At 33.4% G+C, this 19669-nt stretch overlaps 1 long non-coding RNA gene across 15 annotated transcripts in view; it reads right to left on the bottom strand.

The window, feature by feature from the left end:
• The window catches only part of LOC140621501 (uncharacterized), a 271826-nt gene that overhangs the window by 22073 nt on the left and 230084 nt on the right, over positions 1-19669 (bottom strand). For all 15 annotated transcript variants that reach the window (XR_012021229.1, XR_012021218.1, XR_012021226.1 and 12 more), the window contains one exon: positions 3157-3288. This is a non-coding gene — a long non-coding RNA (uncharacterized lncRNA). The remainder of the gene's footprint in view (positions 1-3156; positions 3289-19669) is intronic.

Here is a 19669-nt window from a genome sequence, read left to right as displayed (position 1 = left end):
GGCTAACATCATCAAAACAGGCACTAGCTCTAGAGTAGGATCCTACAGGCTTCTCGTGACTTGCAAACCTTTCAGTAGTCAGATCAGTAAATGTCTGTGAGCTCTTGAGAAGAGGCGACTGTGAGGTCAACAGGCACTACTTGGGAAGCAAAGGACAGTGGCTCTTTCACAATGCATAAGAATATGATTCATCCTTTGAAAATTGGTATAGCACTGGCACTAGCTGGTATAGCAGTCATCTTACTTTTCATATTTTCTATAAGTAAAAGATGTGAACTGAAACTTATGACCAAAAGTGAGAAGAAAGATACAAACATTTCAAATAATAACTTTTCTTAAAAGTCAATATAAATATAAAGCATAAAAATAAAAGGTATTAATACATGACCTGCATTCTCTTAGTTTTGAAAACATATATGATATTATACAGGAATGTGATTCACTTATATATAAAGCCATGTCAATTTTTAAAAGATTTCTTTACCTTTGGGTGCCATTATCTCCATTCCTACCCTCCTGATTCTGTGATCAACACAAGCTGAATTTCAGCTCCTATGTACCATTTAAAGTGTGCCCTTGCACAGGGCACAAATTGAAGCAATGTAGAGATTGGCCTTAATGTCATACTTCTTGAAAAATAACAATGTAAATGTTATTTATATTTTGAAAATTAGGGAAGAATAGCTGTCTTGTAAGTAATAGAAATGAGTTATTATATATGCATATCCTATTCTATACTCTATATATTATGTATGTTCTAAATCTATATATATTGAAATCTGATATATATATATATATATATATATTCAAACTTTAAGATATTTCAAAAAACTTTTTGAATATTTCAGATTATTAACATTTGGTTCTGCAAAGTCTCCTGCTAGGGGAAAAACAAAAAACAGTAGTCACTTGTCTTGTGTTTTAAGGAAGGGAATCAGTGAAAATAATAATTTCCTTCATTTCTTATTCTTTTAAGTTATAGGTCAAAGGTGAACTTATCTCCAGTTTAAGAAAGGAAGGAGTCTTTTGGATATTTGCTTTAAAATATCACTAGAAAATCTTTCATTGCACTTTTTTTCATTGTTGATGTATACAAAGCAATGACATACATATATGTATGAGCAAAGTCACCAACTGAAGTTAACTTTTCTTTCCCTGTAGGAACATGGTAGAAAATAGCTTGGAATTTCACTTTGTTACTTTTTTTGTTTTGTTTTGTTTTTTATGAAAATACTAATTATCCTCAATAGGAGCTCTGGTAATACATTATTTCATCTTTCTTTGTTGAAATAACCCAAATGCTGTCAGACTATTAAAGTAGTTTTGTCAGTTTTTAAAAGGAAGTCTTTCTGTCCAATGTGAGTGGAGAAGTGGATGAAATTACCTGACAAAATTCACTGATAAATAATAATTCATTTTGCATTATTAAAGCATTTTTCATTTTACATTTGTGATTAGAAGTCTTAGCTTTTTCTTTTACATCTTATGATGTTTGGGGAGTATATAAATAAAGCTACAGATATTTTTTTCTCCATCAAAAGAATACTTTATATAAACATATCTTAAGCAAAAAGGAAAATTCATTTTTATGGTTGATTTTTCACAGTGACTCACGAAGACAGACTTTTTACTACAAGTGTATATAGCATATTTAAATTGAGGAACCTTTCTTATCTAAGAATTGGTTTTCTCTTTTCACAGTACTTTTTTGTGAATCCTCTAGCCGTCTGTATTTTAATGAGAATGGTTATGACCAAAGGAATATATGGATTAATCAGGCACAATAAGCCCTTTGAAGGATCAAAGTAAATGCCTTTCAGTAAAACTGTGTGCCCAGACTGTGTTGATAACTGAAGAGTTTTAGTTAAATAAAAAATGCTGACTTATCTTAAAAGTTCACTCTCATAAATCTGCTTTCCCTAAGATTTTGAAGAGCTTCTAGAAAGAATACTGTAATGATAACTTTGTTGAGAATATTTTATTTTTTTAGCAAAACAATCTAATTGTCATATTTCTTTTTACCAGAGTAAAACACACACACACACACACACACACACACATCCTTGTAATACAGTTTCTTAACATATATTTAAAAGAATTTGCAATCAAAAGGAACCAAATCAGCAAACTGCTTATCTCAACATACTTCTAATGTTGAAATTATTCATTGAGAAATAAAAGTTGAAGATTCATTTTATTGTGTGAGAATGTTACAAAAATTTAAACTACATCTGATAAAAATATATAATGAATTTTAAAGGTTTTTGAAAATCAATTGCTTGATACTTGCCAAGTGAATTTTTACATACTCCACTTTAAACAGCTATAAAAATGCTGATTATTCATCTGAGGTTATAAAAATATGATTGTACTGAAGTAACAAATATAAGCTCCAAAAATTGAAATATGTGAGTTTAATATTTTATAGTAGTATTAATTTATATAATAATGAAAATATTTTAAAGTATTGAGAATTAGAGGGAAATAATTATATTTGTTCATTATCTAAAATAGTAATTGAAAATATTTTATTAAAATGTTTTATTACAAGGTAACACAATAAATGTATTACCAAATTTTCTGTTTAAACACAATATATAATATTAGCTTCAAAAATTAAGTAAAGTTGCTTCAATTAAATTTAAAAGAAAGTTTCCAAATCCTAATTACAAATACATAATTTTATTGTAAAACCTTCTGTATAACACTTATAAAATAAAAACTTTTAATTTATTATTTTTCCTTTTTCATACTGAAAAAATATAACTATTATTCTCAAAAATTAAGATGCAATGAATTTAAGCAGAACAAAATTCAATAGAGACTGCATTTATTAGGAGATTCAATTATTTTTAAAGGAGATTGTTAAAGGAGATTCAGTTATTTTTTTATTTATGCAGTATTAAATCAATATTATTAAATATGAAATCCCTCTGAAATGCAGAGGGAGTATATAGAGGAGAATGTAAAACCATAGAACCAGAAAGAAAATGGACATTATAAAAGAAAGTGCTTGGATATTTAGGTCAAGTGGAGCCTACATACATTTTAATTTTAAAAAATCGTAATCACAATCTCATTTACCTTGTACATCATCTCATCATTCCAAGCTCCATTTGGCATATTGGTTAGCTAGGGTTTGGGTAGCTTACTTACTTTAGCACAAACAACCTTGTTGATGATTCATTCCTGTGGCAGATGGCAGATGCTATCCTTGTCCCACGTATAACTCACAAATCTCTCAGTGTGCAACTTCCAAATGCCTGAAAGCTTTTGTTTCTGGAACCACTGCAAGCAGAACCACCACAGAATGAACTCTCAGCAGCCCTGAAACAATGACTTTTGCTATTTTATGAAAACAGAGTTTAGCTATCTTAACTTTCAAGTAGGATAATTTTAAGGTTTTTTTGTTTTGTTTTATTTTGTTGTTGTTTTTGCACTGTTTCCACAATTTTTCCATGGGATTAAGTTCCTTGTTCTTAATCGCTATACATAAGCCTAAACTGACTGTGACAGGTAGCCACAATACATTCATGAATTCAAGAAATTCAATAAATTATTTCTCCACATTCTATGTTGGTTATTTAATTTAAAATAATTCACCAGGTTTACAAATTCCATTAGTTTTAATTTTTTTCATTTTAGTTCAACAGGGTTTATTAGCACTATCAGAAGCTTAATGTTGTACTACTTACAATGATGGGTCTCAAGATCTTTGTCATGCTTCATGCTCCACAGTGTTAAAAAATAATTACATTCCGGGACACCTGGGTGGCTCAGTCAGTTGAACATCTGACACTCGTTTCTGCTTGGGTCGTGATCTCAGCATCCTGTTATCAAGCCTCACATCAGGTTCTGTACTCAGTGGGGAGTCTGTTTGAGGATTCTCTCTCCCTTTCCCTCTCTCCCTCTCCTAGCTCATTCTCTCTCTTTCTCTCTTTCTCTCTCTCTCTCCCTTTATCAAACAAAAAAAATACACATTTAAAAAATTACATTTCTATAGAAACATTCATGTAAACAAAGCACATTCTGGCCGTGAAACTCACCTTAACAAATTTAAAACAATAAACGATATACAAAGTGTTCTTTGGAAATTAAAAAAAATTAATAACAGAAAGGTAGCTGGAACACCTCCAAATATTTGGAGATTAAACAATACACTTCTAAATAACACATGTATCGAAGAAGATATCTCGAGAGAAATTTAAATTTTTTTGTACTAAATGGAAATAAAAATATAATCCATGAACATTTGTGGGATGCCAGAAACAATGTTTTGCAGAGAATTATAGGAGAGAATGCATATATTAGAAGAGAAGAAAAAGCTAAAATAAACAATCTCTGTCTCTATCTTAAAAAATCAGGAAAAAGTAACCCAGCAAATTAAATTTAAGCAAGAGAAAAGAAGTAATAAAATTTAGAGCAGGTATTAATGAAGTTGACAACACAAAACTGATAAAGGAAATCAAAGAAACCAAGTTAGCTCTTTGCAAAGATCAATGAAATTGATAATCTCCTAACCAGGCTAATTAAGAAAATAAGAGACTAGATGCAAATTACTAGCATAAGAAATGAAAAAGTTATCACTATCAATCCATGGATCTTAAAAGGGAAATAAAGTAATATTATGAAAAACTCTATGCCCACAACTTTGGTAACTTAGATGAAATGCCCCAATTCCTTAAAAGTCACAATCTACTAAAACTAATTAAATAAGGAGAAATAGATCATTTGAAATATATATATATTAAATATAACATATATATAAAATTTAATCTATAATCAATCATCATTAACCTTCTAAAAAAGAAAACCTCAGGCCCAGATGGTTTCATTGCTAGATTCTACCAAACATCTGAGAAACAAATCATTCCAATTCTCTGAAATCTCTCTGAGAATGCAGAAGCAAAGGGAACACTTCTCAAACTCATTCTGTGAGGCAAGCATTACCCTACCAAAAACAGACAAAGATATTACAATAAAGGAAAATTAACAGACCAATATCTCCCATGAACATGGATGCAAAATCATTAACAAAGTATTGAAAAAATGAATCAAAATGAGTATGAAAATAATTATACACCATGACCAACTTAGATTTATTCCAAGAATGCAAAATTGGCTCTGCATTCAAACATCAATTAGTGTAATCCATAACACCAACAGGCTAAAGAAGAAAAATTACATGACTCTATAAAGAGATGCAGAAAAAGCATCTGATAAGATCTAACACCCACACATGATAAAAACTGTCAGAAAGCTAGGAATAGAGGGGAACATCCTCAACATGATGAAGAACATCTACAAAAAAAAAAAAAAAACAACTAACATATTTAGTGATGAGAAACTAGAAGCTTCTTGCTAAGATCAGGAACAAGGCAAAGACCTCCCTCTTATCAATCCTATTCAATATGATACTGAAAGTCCTAGCTAAAATTAGAAAAGAAAAGAAAAGTGTATAGATTGAAAGGAAGAAATAAAACTACATGATTATAAATGTATAAATCACAAAGAATCAACCAAAAAAACTTCTGAAATGAATTAATGATCACAGAAACGTTACAACATATAAGGTTAATATACAAAGGTCAACCAAATAATTAGGTAGAAATCTAACAACATATGTACAAGATGTATATGAAGAAAACCACAAAACTCTGTGAAAGAAATCAAATAATATTTAAACAAAGGGAAATAGATGCCATTTTCATGGACAGAAAGATTGATATTGTTAAAATAATAGCTCTTTTCAATTTTATCTTTAAGTTCAATGCTATCCAAAACGAAATCCCAGCAAACCACTTCATGATATAATTTTTTAAATGAATCTATGGAAATGAAAAAGAGCCAAAATAGCCAACACAATATTGAAGAAGGACAAAATTGGGGGACTAACATGACTCAACTTTAAGTCATACTAGAAAACTAAAGTAGTCAAGGCAGTGTGATATTGGTGAAAAAGGAGTCAATGGAACAGACTAAACACCCTAGAAATATAGCTATACACACATAATCAATTGACCTTTGGAAAAAGAGCAAAGGCCACTGACTAGAGAAATTTTAACAAATGGTAGTAGAAAAATTGGATATCTACACACACACACATACACACACACAATCTAGAAACCAATCTTACATCTTTCACAAAAAAACTAAAAAATTAACTCATAGATCTGTATTCATAGACGTGTATGTAAGACATAAAACTATAAAACTTTTAGTAGATAATAAGGAGAAAGTGTATATGGCCTTACATTAAACAGTAAATTTTTTAGATAAAACACTGACTGAAAAAGGCAGGGGGTTGGGGTGACTGGGTGACGGGCACTGAGGGGGGCACTTGACAGGATGGGCACTGGGTGTTATGCTATATGTTGGCAAATCGAACTCCAATAAAAAAACTATATACCAAAAAAAAAAAAAAGCAAATTGATAAGTTAGACTCCAGAAAAAATATCTGCTGTGTAAAAATAAAGAAAACAAAACAAAACAAAAAACAATTTTAGATATTGAAGAGAGAAGCCACAGATTGGGAGAATTTATCTGAAAAGTACATATATGATAAAGGGCTTGTTTAATACACACACACACACACACACACAAACACTCTTAAAACTCAACAGTAAGAAAATAAACAACCCAATCGAGAAGAGAACAACAATCTAATCAAAGAAGGTATAAAAATGGCACATAAGCACATGAAAAGATTTTCAACATTATATGTCACTATTAAAACAGTACCAAGATACCACTAAACACTTATCAGAAAGGGTATACTGATAGGGCTAAAATTACACTGACAATACTGAATTCTGATAAGGATGTGGACCAACAGAAATTCTCATTCACTGCTGAAGAAAATACAAAATAGTATAGCCACTTTGGAAGATACTTACACAGTTTCTTACAAAACTAAACATAGTTTTAGCATTCAATTCATGGTTCTAGTTATTTGCCCAGATGAACTGAAAACAAGTTCACACAAAAATATGCACACAAATGTTTATAAGCAGTTCTTATCATAATTGCAAAAATTGGAAGTAACTAAGATGTTATTCCATAGTGAATGGGAAAAAAAAAAAACTATGATATATCCATACAATGGAATATTATTCAGCAATAACAAGATGTGATCTATCTTGGCCAGAAAAGATATGAGAGACCCTAAAATGCATACTGTTAAGTGAAACAAGTCAGTTTGAAAATCTGTTTGATTCTAACTATATGACATTCTGGAAAAGAGTCAATGACAGAGAAAATGGTAAGTGGTTGCCAGGATTCCGGGGATGAAGGGGAAGGGATGAAGAGGTGGAGCACAAGGGATTTTTTTAAAAGTGAAATTCTTCTGTATGACACTATAATGGTGGCCATGTGACATTATGCAAAGAACTGTACAACAAAAAATATGAATCATAATGTAAACCATGGAACTTAGTTAAAAATGTATCAGCATTGGTTTATCATTTGTATCTCAAGTGCAGCTCCAGGTAGGGTCAGAATTGAATTGAATTTTAGGATACCCAGATGCTATAGCAGAGAATTGCTTGATGTGGAGGAAAAGAAAAGCCCACATACTTGATGTCAGAATATTGTGAATGTGGTAGTGAAGGGTGATTAGGAAAAATAGCGAGTTTTTCTAAGGTAGGATCATCCTTATCAGCTGTAAGGGGACAACCTATCAGTCGCTCCCAGGTTGCATGATAAGAACCATGTATCTGCTCTGGCTTAAAAGTCACACCCCGTTATTAGATTCTAATGCATTTCAAAGTCTCCCACAAGTGTTTGTTCATAAATTCAACAAGGTATTTTGGTTACTTAATACTCAATTTTGGGGGGTAACCATGCCTCTAATGTGTCCTACACATAACCATTTCAGTATGATTTAAAATGAAGGAAAAAGGGAGGCCTGAATGGCTCAGTGGTTGGGTGGCTGCCTTTGGCTCAAGTTGTGATCCCAGGATCTGGGTTCGAGTCCTACATCGGGCTCCTGGGAAGATCCTGCTTCTCCCTCTGCCTATGTCTCTGCCTCTCTCTCTCTCTCTCTCTCTCTGTGTGTGTGTGTGTGTGTGTGTGTCATGAATAAATAAATAAATCTTTTTAAAATGAAGGAAAAAAACAAATGCACACACAATAATACAACTAGAAAAATGTGCATTCAGTGATTTCTTCATCAGATATATTTGTGAACACATAAATACAGACTAGAAAGTGTAAATAATATAAAGAATGGGATATGTGGTTTGTAAGCACAATTTAATTATCATCTTTTTGTGCTTCACAAACAGACATCACAACAGACATCGAGTCTTAACAGTGAAGAGATAAAACACATTAAAAATGTGTCCAAAATAAGATATCATGGGGGGAGAAATAATACATAATTATGATCATAAGCATAAGAAACATTGCATATTGTGATTCAAGCAGATTCAAATCTATTTCATAGTCAATACATTTTAAGCCAGTACTGAAAGATGGAAGAAAACAAGGTCCAAAAAGGTAGGAAGGTGTTCTTGAGAGGCTGAGATTCCCCACTTAGCTTAAAATCCATTTTGTGCTCCCACAGTTCTTCCCACTTATATCTGATCTAATATACTTCGCTTTACAGCAGAGCTACTTAGCACATGTTTGTCTCTAAGCTTCTCAAAAAGTAAGGATTGCTTTATTCAACTTAGAATCACAAGTTCTTAGCATTGTAGTTTTTTAATTTCCTAATTTGAGTTTAATGGATGCGTGCATTCAGGGAACTCAAAGATGTTTTAAATAATTAAAACCTCACTAGGAAGATACATTTTGGGGCTAAAATATCATCTGGTAAAGTCCAGAGCCATTTACAGATGGATTTTGAAATATTCATTGTTTTTAAGTTAGACTCTCACTTGCTCTAACGCTATTTCACATTGAGCAAAATCACATTTTACTTTATTTCAGAAGAGCCAAGAAATGCATTATATGGTAACAGGATAGAAGCACTTATTGAAGATTTATAACATGTATTAAAATTTTGGCAACAGATTCCTGAGGAAGTTTTTATTCTCTTCTTGTTAGATTTAAGAAAACACTAGTCCATGCCACCTCAGTTACTTGCCCAAGGTCACACAGTAAGTAAATGGCAAATGATATCTCCATTTCTCCGAAGATTCTTCTTTTCATATATCACATTAACTAGTAGAGAACAGCAGACGGGGCAGAAATGACTTTTGCTAAGCCATGGGAGTATTTTGTGTCACTCTCTATGAAAAATTTTCAGCCATGTATTTTCAACCTAGAGTCATAAGGAATAAAGTTAAGCTTCTAAAATAGCAGAAGAACATGAAATTTCTTGTGCACAATTCCCACCTCTATCAATCATGAATTGTGTAACATAGGTCATGCTAACCTCTCTAAGCCACCAAGCTCTCATCTGTCAAATGGAGGTTAAAAAACCATATTTATGGTGTTGTTATGAAGATGAACTAAAATATTAATTTAACACGCCTGTTAGCATCTAGGGCAAAGAAACATTCTCTGGGCAAGAAGGATGCTCTTTTTACTTTTTAACTATTCTTCCAACCCCTGAACACATTGAATAAAAGTTAATAGAGTATTTGTTATGTGCCAGACCCCATATCTGGACACATGATATATTAAGATCTACAAAAAGATAATATCTTAGCCTTGATCCCTTAAATAACAAAGCCTAAAGGAAATAAAAATACTGATGATTTATTTAAAGAGTGAGAATCTAGGGTATCAGGGTGAAAAACAATAAAAAGTTAAGTAAACAAATGTGTATTGATCCATTCTTTTGTTGTTACTGTTTAGTAAAGAACCCAAAACTCACTCACTTCTGAAGATGACTCAGTAGGTATAATATCAGATGGATCATATAGCACCAGTGCTGTGCTGTTTGGCCCATAGAAAGAACATCTAGACAGGCTTCAAGGTGAATGTATGTCTCAGAGTGTTCAATCAGAGAAAAGGAGGAGAAGATTATGTGCTTTCCTATCCTTTTATTTCATATTGGTCAAAATTTATCCCATAAGAAAAATACCTCGTACCCATTTCTGGAATGCAATACTCAGTGACTTGGGCACCCTTCAAGGATTCCAGATCCTCCAGCTTGTCCTGTGGTGTTTCATCCAAATGCAACTGAGTGGAAAGCCAAAAATTCCATGATTTTACTAATTGATTAGTTGTACGAAATGACCAGAGAAAAGACTCAGGACTCTCATAGCAAGTGAACTTTACACCCTCAAATACTGTAGCATCTTAGAGGGGGTGAAGGTAAGTTATCAAAGTATTATATCATGGCACCAAGAGAGAAGTATGCTGAGAAAAGGAGAAATTGTAAAATGTGTCCAGTGTTGCCAAGAGAGTAATAGAGAAATGTCCATGAGGTAGAATAGTACAGGCAACCTAGTTACTATTTGAAAGTATGTTCTTTGGAGGGATCCAAAAGACAAAATAAAATGAAAACTAAGCACAAGTGCTGTCTGTCTTTCCAACATTCAATGCCAGCCAAGAAATATAGGAAAATAAATATATGACATACTGGAGGACTAGAATCAGAAAATAGAAATGGTATTTTGATGTATCAGAAATATTGAGGCATTTCCCAAGGGAGTGAAAATACACTGTCTCTGGCTAAGAAAAAATTGCAATGGAAGCCATTAATTGCAGAACATAGAAAACAATAGTAAAATTAAAAGTAGGAATACTCAAGAAATAAAAACAGAATTAATTGGTGGAAATCATAATGATGTAAAAACCTTGAAAGAAAATAAGACAACCAAAAAGAAAATATATACGTATATGACATGAGTCATTAGAGAAAGACAATTGCCAGGAAGGAGAATAAATAGCAGTCAAAAATATGAGAATCTGACCTAAACTGAGAAATAAAGACATATACAACTAAAAATAAGAATTTGTATTTATTTTTTTAAAAGATTTTATTTATTTATTCATGAGAATGCACAGAGAGGAGAGAGAGAGGCAGAGACGCAGGCAGAGGGAGAAGCAGGCTCCATGCACCGGGAGCCCGATGTGGGACTTGATCCGGGGTCTCCAGGATCGCGCCCTGGGCCAAAGGCAGGCGCCAAACCGCTGCGCCACCCAGGGATCCCAAGAATTTTTAAATTTCAGTATGGATGTGAAAAGTTTCAGCATTAGAATTAAAATACTGGAATTCACTGTATATCTTTCAAGGGAGTAAAGTAGAAATATATGAATAACAAAAGCAAGTAATACAAAAGGAGACTGGAAAGAAGAAATAAAAAAGGGAATAGAGAAAGGGCAGGAAAAATAGAGCCCAGAATCAGAGAATATATACATATCCTCATATAATCTTATATATATATCTATAAAATATCTTATATAAATATATAATAAATGGGTGAAACAGATTAAATTTAGAGACATACAGATACATATAAATATTCTAGTAATCACAATAAATAGATTAAAGTTTCTGGTAGAATATAGAAATTATCAGATTGAAATTTTTTAAAATCTATGATACTTACAAAAGACAGACATATAAAAAAGGACAGAAATATAATGTAAACATAGGCTACAACTAGCAAACATAATCTAATATATAGGTATATAGATAAATATCAGAAAAAATTAACTTTATTGTGAAAAAGATTATTAGGAATAAAGAAAACCTCTATTAATAATTTAAATATCCAAGATAAAGTTAAAAAGCCAGGTAAAAAGACTAAATTTTTAGGGAATTAAGAAATAGAAGAGCTTAAGGAAAAAAGTATCATTACAGGCAGGTAATATTTACATAAAATTTTTGGAATTAAGAGCGCAACCATGTTGTTATATGTAAGATTAAAAAATTCATATAGTTTCCCTCTTTATGAAATTAGAAAAGTAGAAAAAAATCCCTAATTTACCAGATATTGCAATTGCAGTAACCCACTTTTTAATTTGCTGACATTAGATTTTACACATTATCTAACTTTATTTATTATAGCTATTACATATGGAAGCATTTTTGTTTATTATCAATAAAATAAGAAATTAGCATTTTTAAATTTTAATTGAAGAATAGACATACAATGTATTATTCTCAAGTGCACAACATAGTGATTTGACATTTCTATACATTAGACTATTCTCACCATAACTGTTGTTACCATCTGACACCATACAATGTTATTATATTATTGACTATATTCCCTACAATGATCTTTTCTTCTCTGTGGCTTATTTATTTTATTTCATTTTATCATCTATATTTTTAAAGATTTATTTATTTATCTTAGAGTGAGAATAGGAGGGGTAGAGGGAGAGGGAGAGAGAATCCTAAGCTGATGCTGTACTGAGCACGGAGACAGATGGGGGCACTTGACCTCATGATCCTGAGATCATGACCTAAGCTGAAACCAAGAGTCCAAATCTTAACCTACTGTGCCACTCAGGTTCCCTGCCCTGCCTTATTTATTTTATAATTGGAAGTTAGTGAATTTTAACCCCTTTCACCTATTTCTCCTACTCCCCCTCTGGCAACTACCAGTTTGTTCTATTTATGTCTGTTTCTGTTTTTTGTTTGTTAATTTGATTTTTAGAATCCAAATATAAGTGAAATTATGTGGTGCTGAGAGAATAATTTTGTTTTGTTTTGTTTTGTTTTGTTTTGTTTTCCAGTGAGAGAGGACACACGCATGTGCAGGTGAAGGGGGGGACGGGGCAGGGGGTAGAGGTGGGGCAAAGGGAGAGAAAAAGAGAGAATCTCAAGCAGGCACCATACACAGTGCAGATCCCAATGTGGGGCTCAATCTCATGACACTGAGATCACAACCTGAGCTGAAATCAAGAGTCATATGTCCAACTGACTGAGCCACCCTGGTGCCCCAAGACAAGAGTATTTTTCACTTGAAGTAGTTAACTTTAATGCTTTTCATCAGTTAAGAATCCATTTATTTTCTTCTACTTTCTACTTTTGTTCAGGAAATATTTCTCAAATAGACTGTAACCAGGACAATGAAAAAAACTTTTTGTGTGTACGTATCTGTCTGAATTTTAACATTTGGGGGACTCCAATTCCTTAGGCTAAGTAATATCAAAAGGATTCAATTATGTATATTATTTGTGCTTGATTCTGCTTGAAAAAAACTACATCTAATCAGATTGAAAACATTCAGAAATCTGTCTTCAAGCTTAATGAAAATATTACATACCATGTAAGATATTAGATATCATTAAATGGATCAGTTGTTTAAAAACTGGAGTGCAATAGATGATTTTAGCAAACAAATTATTTGCAGGTTTTACTAATGGGAAATAATATCCAATCAAAATATTTTAATGTTTCCAGAAAGATTTTAAAGATATTTATGAACTGTCAGAATGTGTCCTAGTTATCGTGACATTGTCTCCTTCTTGGTGATAGAAGCAAGAACACTGGTTTATTCCAGTTCTACAACCTTAAGACGACATTAAGTGATGTTAACCAGTGAAACCAGGGCTAAAAGCAGGGGAAAATATTTCTGTGTCTTACAAAGGCAATGGAGAAGAACGTGGATCATTGTCCCCATGATCTGGCGACTTTTTTAAAAAATTTTTTTATATCTTTTATTTCTTTTTTTAAAGATTTATTTATTTATTCATAAGAGATACACAGAGAGAGAAAGAGAGAGATAGAAGCAGAGACACAGGCAGAGGGAGAAGTAGGCTCCATGCAGGATGCCTGACGTGGGACTCAATCCCAGATCCTGAGGTCATGCCCTGAGCTGAAGGCAGACGTTCAACCGTTGAGCCACCCAGGCATCCCATGATTTTTTTTTTTCTAAACATATTTTATTTTTTATAGAAAATTTAGGTCAACAAAATTTAGGAGAAGGTACAGAGATTTTTCATATACCCCCTGCCTCCACGAATGCACAGCCTCCTTCATTATTCAGCATCCCCACCAGTGGTACCTTTCTTACTGCTGATGAACCTACTTTGACACATCATCATCCTCTAACATGCTACTGTTCTCCTTTGGTTATTTGTCCTTGTCTTTGGTTATTTGTCCTTTGGTTACAAGTTTTTCTGTGTAATTGGGATCATGGTGGTCGTTTGATCATGCAACATTTTAATTCTTTCTTTCTATTTAACAATGTAATATGACCATATACTCATATGCTTTATCAAATTATAGGCTCTACTTTATTTCACTGGCCTCTGCATGTATTATTATGCTTATGCCTCAAAATGTTAATTATTACAGATTTAAAATTAGCCTTAGTATGTGGTTGGATAAGATCAAATTATCTTCCTCTTAATTTAGGTTATCCTTAAGTCACTTTAATAGAGCTTTATGATATTCTCTATTGAGTTCTTTAATATCTTTTGTGGATTTACTCTAGGACACTTTATATTTTGTTCCTTTTGCATATAGCATCTATTAATTGTGATTTCTTGATATTTGTTACTGAGAAACATGGCTCAAGAGTCTCAGAATTAACCGAAAATACCTGGATTCACAAGCCAAAGAGAGCTCAGGGGTATGCAGAAGCCTTTCTCTTGTGCCAGAGCCACATGAGGCCAGCACAGAGAGACAAAAACTAAGAGAATGACATGGGCAGAAACTGGTTGACTGGAAGTGAAAACTGCAGCCAGAAACATGGACGCTCATTCAGCAGATAGCGTGACTAAGACATGATAAGATGTGTCCCCACACCCCAGCACATGAGCATACAATTGCCACGAGAGTGTCTGATTTTTCCAATCATTTTCTTATCTAGAATTCAGGGGCTGGCTCAGGAAGTAACAACAACAACAACAAAAAAAACATGACCTAAAGTGACATTTTATTTGTCAGCCAGCAGAATGAGGATTTTAATTAAAGCCTGGCTATAAATAAATAATAAATGAATAAATAAATAAAACCTTTTGTACAAAACCTTTTGCACAGGGGCCATTGAACATGGGCTTTTGTATTTTATATATATACATATATATTACAACACACACACACACACACATCTCAGACTGCTGAAATCTTGTCATCTGTGCTTGACGTATGAAAAAAAATCCAAAAAACAGGCCCCATATGACTTATTAACTTCCCAAGGCTGCATAGCCAGAACAAAGCCAGAACTGAAATGCCTGCAGGATTATCTTGAGCCTACACTTTGAAATGACTGTGTCTTCTCAGAAATTATCTTTATAGTGAAAGTAACCAGTTTTTTGGTTTTTGGTTTTTGAAGACAGATGTTTTCAAACTATCAGGGTGGATTATGTCAATACATATACATATTACCTAGGTGTGTCCTAGATCAATTACCTCTATATATAAAATTTGAGGAGTTTTGCTTAAATGCTTAATATATTTTCTCACTCCCATTTTCATTAAAAATAAAGGAAAAATTGAGTGATACTTTAATTATTTATAGATTTATTAGAAGTCACTCATTATCAGATTAAAATAAATAAACCAACATCTTCTTTGTCCAAAATATTATGTATTAAGATATACAGTCCCTGATCTTGAAGAATAAGTGTGGAGAGATCGGTTTTAATTTTGATATCATATAGTAACTCAAGCATGTATTAAAAAAAAAGGTATGGTGAACAGGTTGCTGTGGTTCTCCTCAGGAGTAAATGTTCTATTTCAGAATATCAGTGAAGGAGACCATTTGTGCCAAATCATGAGGCTATATGGTAGAGTATCTATAGGTAGACACACAAAATAAAAACGATCTAGTTTTGGCAAAAACATATCAAAGCCCAAAGACCAAATGGTACAACTTTTATCTGGCATATCTGTAGCATAAAGTAGGAATGAAAGTAGAGTCTTGAAATATAATTGAAAGATTGATTAGAAAGAGTATAGCATAAAATACTAAAGAACTTGAACTTGGTTCTTAAGGAATTAAATTATATGACCTAAAATATAATATATATTGATATTTAATAACTGTGCCTCTTCACTGAACCACCCAAAGTGGTATGTGGCATCCACACAAATGATACAAATGATATCCCCTAGAGGTGTGCAAAATGATGATTCTGAAGATAACAACTTGCAAAATAAGGAATACATCAAAATAGCAGTGGCAATAGGAAATGAAAACTAAAAATGGAAAATGAGACCTAAAATTTAGTCTGGTGAGAATCTGGGAGAGTGGTTTTTGAAATATTTGAATTAGGGAACCAAAGAATGTTCTAGATATCAGTGGATTGCTTTGGCTCCAAAGACACCACTCTTTACTGGTTCTGCAATAAAAGAGCTCTGTAGCATGTACAATACTAAGTTGTGTCAGTAGAAAACTCTGGAAAGATCTTATAGTACTAAGGTGTTTCTCTTCCTAGGTCTATTTTCTTGCCATTTTTGTTTCTTTTCCCTGCCACTGTGCAGCTGTACGAAAGATTCTGCCTAAACCCAGAACATGTAGGTTCTAAGCAAGCTTGCAGTCCCCATCTTGACCTGGTGACCACATTTCTGCCGTCCTCCTTAAATAGACACTGCATTTCTCAGAGCCTTCTGCTTCCCTGGCAGCCAGCGGTCCCAAAGTTCCAACTCCCTCCCCACCCTAGCTGGCCAGCCTCAGTCAGCCCACACCTTCCAGGGTAGCAGGGTAGCTTATGCAACTCTGATGACAGCACACTGTGTATGTACAGGCTCACTGTGTATGTTCCCCGGGCTCCTGACACCTCAACTGCTTCTATATAATTTTCTGTCTGTCCACCTGCATTGGAAATGGGAATGGGGTATTTTCAGCCTCTCTGGCTGCAGCAGCCCAATGAACATTTTCTGCCTCCAATGGGATGTAACCACAATTTCTCAAAAGGAGATCTGTATCCCAGCCTTGGGGAGGGGACACATTCACCCATCTTTGTCCTTCCTTCTTCGTGTATTTTAAAATTCTCTTTACATCTTGATTATTCCTTTGCTTTTATGATTAACAATTATTGATATTAAACTTCTCCTGCTCAAGTTAAATTATGGTTTCTGTCTCTGAATGGACATGGAGGATGAAATAAAGGCAGAGGAAAGAGAAAATTGGATGTATTTGTGTTTGTTACAATTGGACATATAACAATAGAGATAATTTCTGGGGAAATGATTAGGGAAACCAGAGAAATATTATTAGAAGACATCTTTCACTGTCTAATAAAAAAGCTGCTTAATAAATACTTGACTGTCTGGCTGAATAACTAATTAATGAGGTGTGTTATGACATAGTCACTACATTGTTCCATTCCTCAGTTTCTAGTTTCTAAAGTTTGAAGATTTTAATGTATGCAGAGATGATTACTAGCTTACATTAATCACATTCATAATACACTTGTGTCCAAATAGGTTTTAATTTATTTACAATGAAAATGTGATTTTCGTGTGGCATAATGTTTTTGAACAGCTTATCAAATATATGTTAAATACATGTATAAATTAGCCAGGCGGTACCCCTTCCATCTTTGAAGCTACAGAGAATTTCCTGATAACAATTTGCTTTTTGGTCCCTGCCTCACTAGTTTCAACTGAATATACACCCTTCTATTATAGTTCTTTCCTTAGGATTATGATCCTATAATTGCTTAGGTATAGCACTTATTTATTTATTTATCTATCTATTTATTTATTTATTTAGATTTTATTGATTTGAGAGAGCTCAAGTGGGGGGAGGGGCGGAGGGAGAAGGAAAGAGAATCCTCAAGCAGATTCCCCACTGAACTTGATCCCAGAACTCTGAGTTTATGACCTGAGCCGATGTCAGATGCTTAACCAACTGAGCCACCCAGGCGACCCAGTATAAATTTATTTTTTATGTTCTGCTACTCTACTGCATTGATTAGAAATTGGGGATTTCTCAATATCCTCAAGTATTTATTTACAAATTATTCTTTTGGTGGAATAATTGTTATAGATGCTTGATTATAACTATTACACATCTTCACTTTATTTATAGTATGTATGTTAGTTTTTAGGGCCGCTGTAGTAAATTACTACAAACTGGGTGGCTTAAAACAACACAAACTTATTCTCTCACAATTATAGAGGCCAAAAGTCTAAAAATTGAGATGTTAGCAGGGATAGGCTTCCTCTGAAGGCTCTAGGAGAGAACCCTTGCTTGCTTTTTCCAGATTCTAATGGCTTCTGATATTCCTTAGCTTTCTTTGGTTCATAGCAACATAATTCCACCTCTGCCTTTGTCTTCACATGATCTCTTCCTTGTGTGTATGTGTTCTCTTCTCTTCTTAAAAGGATGTCAGTCATTCGACAGAATCTATCTTAATTCTATATGACCACATCTTAATTAATTACACCTGCAAAAGATCCCATTTCCAAATAACATAACATTCTGAGATTCCTAAAGGATACACTATTCAACCCACTAGGGATATTTTTTATAGGGCTGTTTCATTTAAGTTTGGGGAGATTTTCTAGGATAGTTTCTGAAAAAAATATAAGTAAATTAGAGATAATTTCTGTTTGTCTTAAGCTACTTCTACATTTGGAATATATTATAGACTTTTTATAGCAGACATTCAAATTAGAGAGAAAAACCAGTATATCTGGATAGGTTCACTTAAGTCCCAATCCCCTCTGCTGCTTCACACTCTTTTAGTAGGAGCATTGCTTTGTTTAAGCCATTTATGGACCTTGATACAGCTGGGCTAAATTTCTGCTGAGGTTCTCATAGGAGTCTGCGTGGTACTGTTCAACCTCTAGATGTTACCCAAATAAGAATGCAATAAGGTCAGTTGGCAGAGTGGTTATCTGAGACCATTACCCATATATATCATAGTAGACTTCTCTTAATTTCCTCCCTAAAATATCAAGATAATAATCTCTGATCCTTCTAGCACAAACTGAAAGTTACAATTGATTAGCTAATTTCTTTCCAATTCCCAGATAGATGAGTATTTGTTGACATTTAGTTTATGAGTTAAGTGTGAGAATACTAGTCTTGATAGGTTTCAGTAATATGTACAATAATTAACTGCAAGTCATGATTTAAGCCAAAGCATTCTTAATATCTAATAGTGTATAAATTCTGGTATTCAAATTCCCATTCTTGAAGCTTTTGTTTAAGTATTCTCATTCTCCAAACAGACATAATCATTAATAATTAATTAATAATCATTAAATGGCCTTTTTAAGAATCTCCATGGAAGGCATGACACCTGACTTATTCCCAATAATTGTCTTCAGATCGTTGGAATATTATATAATTCAGATAGATAGATGATAGATAGATAGATAGATAGATAGATAGATAGATAGATAGATGATAGATAGATACATAGTCCAGATAATGAGCACACGAATAAAAATAAGAAAAGCAAGGGAGATTAGAATTTTAGGGCGGGACTCATTCAGAATGGCAATATTTGAACAAAAGATCAAAAAATGGCAGGCAGAGATAAGCTTTCCAGAGAAATAACCAGTTCAAATGTCATCAGATGGGTGTTGCCTGATGTGTTTCTGAGACAGCAAAAAAGATCAATGTGGCTGGGGATCCCTGGGTGGCTCAGCGGTTTAGCGCCTGCCTTCGGCCCAGGGCATGATCCTGGAGTCCTGGGATCGAATCCCACATCAAGCTCCCTGAATGGAGCCTGCTTCTCCCTCTCTCCCTCTCTCTGTGTCTCTCATGAATAAATAAATAAAATCTTAAAAAAAAAAAAAAGAAATATCAATGTGGCTGCAGCACAGTGAGCATGGGAGAGCTGTAGAAGATGA

This window comes from Canis lupus, chromosome 30 (genome assembly GCF_048164855.1).
Source record: "Canis lupus baileyi chromosome 30, mCanLup2.hap1, whole genome shotgun sequence".
Taxonomy (NCBI): domain Eukaryota; kingdom Metazoa; phylum Chordata; class Mammalia; order Carnivora; family Canidae; genus Canis; species Canis lupus.
The sequence above is the reverse complement of the archived record's forward strand: the minus strand, read 5'-3'. Positions and strand labels throughout refer to the sequence as shown.